We start from the raw sequence: 6,000 nt of genomic DNA on the forward strand, positions 1-6,000 counted from the left end.
GGTAAAATAATCCCGTGTCAACGTGGAATTCACAACAAGGCGGTACTATGCGATAGTTTACTAAAACAGCGGACAATGACCGCGATACAACCACCTCAACGGAGATAAAAACACAAACCACAACACCAAAAAACCTGCGATGGGCCAAAGGGCAAAAAGAAAACAGTGACAACCAGCGGGAGGGCAGCAATACACACGTGTAATGCAGGAAAATGCACAAGAACAGCATACGGAAAATGCCATAGGAAAAAAGCATCAACAGCGGAGTACCATGGATGCACCCTGACCGACTGCAGAGGACAACATGTACACCACAGCATCCAAGCACCGTGGAAGAACAGAACCGACCGGCACACCGCATGAAAGAGACCAGTGGCAGACAGATCAGAGCTGCAGGAGCGACTCGCCCACCGTGCAGCAAACGCACATAAGCAGAAGTGGACCTTGACATTGACAACATCCTGGTACAAAGAGCAACCCCTCCACCACTGAACACAGGACACAACTGGTTCCGCAAATGTGCACAACATGGCAAATCACATCTGAAACCGCATGAAAATGTAACACGACAATTTACAAGTACAACCTGTAACCTGCAAATATGATTTAATCACACATGCAGTGCAATTGGACATCTTCTATTGTCCCATGAGTGCCATGGACGGCCACAATGTGACGTGCTTATGAGAAGTAAGTGTCAATGATGGAGTTCCTACGGGCCATCGCTGCTGCAGCTGCAGTTGGATGTGGGCCACCTGCCCCATCATCGCCCGGTACCTCTGGAACTGGGATCCATGGGGCATTGGTGCGAACACAGATGTTGTTAAACACACAACATGCAACGATCATCTTGCACACGATGTCCGGGCTGTACAGGAGCTTTCTACCTGTGACGACTCCAGGCAACTCAAACGTGACTTCAACACACCAAATGTGCATTCAACGATGCCCCTGGTGCGTATGTGGGCCGCATTGTACTGCCTCTGGGCGGGTGTGTTGGGGTCTCGAAGGGGTGTCACTATCCAAGGGCAGAGTGCAAATTCTTGATCACCTGTGACAGTGCAGGGAGAAAATAGTCAATAATTGTTTCAGCAGGATGTGATCGCAGGCCCACCAATACAGTCACGCCTGTGCTGGCTGTGTGTGGGGTGACTGTAAGCCAGCCCTCAGGGAGTAGCTGGTGCTGGCAACAACTCCAACAGTCATCAGGCACTCAGTAATGCAATGTCAGAACTACAAGGGGGGATAACTCGAGTCGCACAGGACTAGTGGCATCACGTGTCGCAAGCCTGCTTAATGGAATTATGCCACACTGATCGAAGGGAGTCTTGTGCTGTGGCTGCTGCCACGGACTTGGGGTCACTGCCATTCAGGACTCAGGATACTGTTCCACATGTGGGAACTTCTGGTCCGAAGAGTACACCGGTGGAGCATGTCAATAATTAAGGAGTGATGTGGGCCAGGGTCGGGGGGCCAGCGAGGGTCTGCGGAGGCTGCTGAGCACTCGTGACTGGGGCCTGGAGCCTGCATCGGCACGTGTTGGGCCCTCTTCGACACACAACGGTGTCGGCAGGTGAGCAGTGCGGCCTTGGGGCGCTGGGGCGGGCAGGCCTGGTCTGTGCATCAGCATCCTGGTTGTCTGCTGTGTTGGTACCGTCAGGCTCTGGGCAATGTGGGTCAAGATGCAGAGGATGGTTGCCCTTTTGAACCTGTAGTGGGCAATGACTTCCACAGGCGTTAGATCTGTGAGAGTGGTGCGTTTTTGGTAGGTCCACTGTCTTACTCTGCGCTGCCGGGTCCAGGGGGTGATGGAGGTCCTGGGGGTGTGGCGGTGGGTGTTGTGGCCCTGTTGGGGCCCGAGCTGCACGAGTAGCTCCATGGCGCTGTTTGTTCTTCAGGTGTGGCTGTGTGGGGGGCTCTGTTGCCTACTGCAGGGAGTCATCCGTCTTTACACCTGCTTGAGACAGGTGTTAAATACCAGCGGCTACCGCGGCTTATCGCGTGGCTTTGACTCGCGGATCTGACAGTTCGTTGTGAAAGTGGTGTTGTGGTTTTTTCGCCTGTTTTTGCAGGGGAACGCCTACTCTGCATCTCATTAGCGTTAGTTGATGGTGCTATCCGTGGCGTTGTTTTTTTTTGCGGCTACTATCGCAGGTAAATTGGTGATATCAGCTGTTAGCACCAGCTTGTGAATGGTGTGATGAATTTATCACCGCTTTGGCTGCGATAAAGTGCCGCTAACTCGGGGATAGGACCTTGTGAATATGCCCCACAATCTTCTATGTTAAGTATAAATTATCATGCTGACAAGATGCTCTCTAGTAACTGAAGGCAGATTACTAAAGTTAGTATCTACTATGTAGAATCTTTCTGCTGACAAAACTTTTTCTGTAGAACTTGTCTGAAGCATCATGAACACAAGTCAATTGCCACCTCAACACAGAGTTACTCTAGAATGTAAAAATGTATATTGTGTTCAGTACCTCTATACAGCTATGGTGTATTAGTAGCACATGCATTTTGTAAACACTTACACGCATTACCTGAATTCAAGCTATGCACAATTAGGTAGAAAATAAATATGACAACTACCTGCCACTATGTAAACTATAAACCCCAGGGGAGAGGATGTGGCCTAATGGGTAGGGTGGTCAATCTCAAATCTGGGGAACCGGTTTGAGTCTTAACAATGACGATCAACATCCTGTGATTCTGGGCAAATCACTTAATTTCGAAGTGCCTAACAAAAATGAATGTGTCCTTGTGTAACAGAACTGGTGTTCGTGTAAAGCACTCTGATACCTCATACCTTTAGGTCAAGTTCATGCTATATAAACTCCGGAAAAAAAATACACAAAAAAACTAGCAAACTCATTGGATGTTGTCATCAGTGATGCCATCAATGATGTCTTTTGAGATGTCATCAAAATTATGTCATAATGAGGTAATAGAACATGTCATGAATGTGTTGTATGTGAGGCCACAAGCAAGGGGGTGCAAGTTATAGTGCTGCTAACTATAACTGATGATTTTCTGTGTATTTTTTAGCTCAAAACATTGATGTTGTCACTGAGAAATTCACCTAACTAAACTGTTACTTTAAACTTGGGTGTTTTTTTCATGGATGTTTTAGGTTTTTTCAAAGTAATTTTTTTGTGTGTATATGTGGTACAATAACTGAATAATATATCCTGTATGTGGACATGATTCTGAAAGGGAGTTGCTTTCATATTGCAACTTAACAGGAAAGGGTGCACATGTTGCAAAACTTTTCTAAAAATGATAAATGAGTAAAACAGAGTAATACTATAATATTTGTGTTGAGATTATATATCTCCTCAGTTCTTTTGACTCTCATATTGAAACATTTTCCCAGCAAGTTCATTAATATTGTAATAGCATACTTTTCATAGACTTTTTATGTGTTTTTAGTTTATAGTCGTAAATATAATTCAGAAAAGATAGTAATCCGTTTTTTATCATTGTATAGTGTTAAGTATAATTATATAAATCAATTTTTTAAGCGTGAGATTACTCATTAGAGTTCTATAGTTTGTTTTAATCTACTGTAATGAGTTCTTTTTCATGTGTTCAGTTATTATTTAATTATAATCTATAAAAACAGTCATTAAAATATGATTGTAATATTCATTTCTTTTTTTTAAAGATGGTGGCTCTCGCGAGATGTTTGTGGGACTTGAACACACAATTCCCTGTGTGGACTCCAAGGGGGATGTACTCGCGATCTACCCATGAAATTGTGCATTTGGAATTAGGTTATTAACTGTGTTTTCCTGTAATTATAAACAAATTAAGATTTTAGAAAGGTTGATTAGCCTGGAAAAATTGAATATGAATTGTTCTGTGAAATATATAAAGCAATAATATTTTTTACTATCTCGTGAGACATTCGCTGGAGTCTCACGAGAAGTCCAGGAGAGGAACTGCACCATAAGAAAGGACTGTGATTGTTTCATATGGATGTCTTTTTTTAGAAGAAGAAGATTCCACCTTTTTTTACTTTATTTCACTATTAAATTTTGGTGAGAGTAGACATATTGGCTTGCTCACCTTTCCTGCTTCCCTTTCTTCACAAAGATGTCTTCATTGGATTCAGATGAGCAGCCAGGGGCTTCTGCACCAGCTCAGCCATCTCAGCCACCCAAGGAATCCCTGGTTTGACAATTCTTTGATATGAGGCCAGGTAGCAATAATGTTTCTGCAAAGTATGTCAGCTTTCCAGCAAAGACTTCAGCTGGGGGAGCAGAAATAAACAATATAGCATGAGTACACCTGAGGTCAATGCATCCACAAAGACTTGCACGGCCAGAGTTGGCCCATGCTGTGAAGCTAGACAGCTCTGCAAGGGCTTCGACATAATTTGCTCCTGGAAATACTGTGCCTGCACAGGTTATAAGTGCACAAGCGGACAATTAGCCTGCTTTTTTTGATAAAGCGCTGTTTTGCTGCTGTGTAAGCAGATCATCTTTTCATAAGAAACAATCAGGTCTGCCCAGGAGAAACTTGTCCAAGAGAATAAGTGCGCCCCTACGCAGTAGGATTTTTTTAAACAGTTTTTTGCAACTTATTCTTTTTTTTGTTTTTAAGAAGATGATGTTGGTGTTTGTTTAACACTTCAAGTTGTATGTTTCTGTCCTACCCATTTTTTAAAAAGCTTAAACATACCAAAAAAATATTTAAAATGTTTGAAAACACAAAAAAACTTATAGTTTTTGAAAACTGTTAACAAAAACGGCTCTTTTCAGAGCTAACCTATAGTTTCATGATCTATGTTGTTTGTACTGTTCCTCTTTTTTTCCCTTCTACAAAGCTCTTGTGAGACTCTTGCAAGAGGAGGCAAACCCCTCATATGCAGTACAAGTCTCAGTGCTTCCCGGTTTGGTCGTGCGAGCCCCTCATGGGATCGTACCTTTTATAATGGACTTTGCATTTAAACTGAATATTTCCTAATGTAGTATTTTTGGTTTATATACACCAGAATAGTAATAGTGTGTTTAGTTTAATGAAATGCAACTCATTAAATAATTATAGGCAAAAAAAAAAAAATCATTTAGGTTTATGAAAAAACACACGTTTTATCTGCATGAGACAAACATTGGTAGATAGCACACATTGATACTCTAAGTTCATTTATTATTATTAGAAAAAGTAAAATCACTACTTTTTTTATGATCCTGCGAGAGTCTTGCGAGATCGTAAACCTTTTTTTACAGGAAGAATTTACACTTTTCTTTATGATAGTACTTATGCATTATAGTTCCCACTAGTAGGGTGTGGAGAGAAAGTTGACTCTTACATGAGACCTTTTTATAGTATAACAACAGTGCACAGCAGGGTGTAAGGAGACACTGTGATCTCAATGACACCTCTCCACAGCCTAACAACGGTGTATAGTAGACTATGGGAAGGGTCTGGCCTCTCCAGTGGGATCTTGCATGAAGGAAACCAGTGTGTAGAGTAGGGCGTAAAGAGACACTTCACTCACACCTTTCCCCAGGCTCAACAGTATGCATAGTAGGGTGGGGAAGGTACACAACTCACATGTAGGACCTTACTATTTCATAGTAAGTATGACAAATACTGGCCTCTCCACTGAGACCTCTCACCAGGAAAATAACCATATATATTAGGGTGTGGGAATGGATTTCACTATCCAGCCACAGCTCTCCCCAGGATGACAGACATATACAGTTGTGAGGAAATATTATCCTCTCCCCTAACACCTATCTCCAAGACAACATGGATGTGCAGTAGGGTGATGGCAAGGAGTGGCCTTTCTGCTGACACCTCTCCCAAGACCAACTGGGATACGCAGTGGTGCCTGGGAAGGGAATGGCCTGTCTGATAACACAACTTACCGGGGTGAGAGGTGTCTGTAGTAGGGTTTCAGAAAACTGTATCTCTCTGCTCATACCTCTTCCTATGCTGTCAAGTATGTACAGTAGGCTGTGGGTTTGCTAACAGATAATTCTTGCATGA

At 43.0% G+C, this 6,000-nt stretch overlaps 1 protein-coding gene across 1 annotated transcript in view; it reads right to left on the bottom strand.

Annotated features, from left to right (window-relative positions):
* Positions 1–4,133, bottom strand: part of GAA (alpha glucosidase) — a 467,310-nt gene extending 463,177 nt beyond the window's left edge. Inside the window, exon 1 of the mRNA XM_085617437.1 lies at positions 4,072–4,133. The gene's annotated coding sequence lies outside the window, so the exon portion shown is untranslated. The remainder of the gene's footprint in view (positions 1–4,071) is intronic.
* Positions 4,134–6,000: the final 1,867 nt, after the last annotated feature.

The sequence above is a fragment of the Triturus cristatus genome, chromosome 7 (assembly GCF_964204655.1).
Source record: "Triturus cristatus chromosome 7, aTriCri1.1, whole genome shotgun sequence".
In the NCBI taxonomy this organism is placed as follows: domain Eukaryota; kingdom Metazoa; phylum Chordata; class Amphibia; order Caudata; family Salamandridae; genus Triturus; species Triturus cristatus.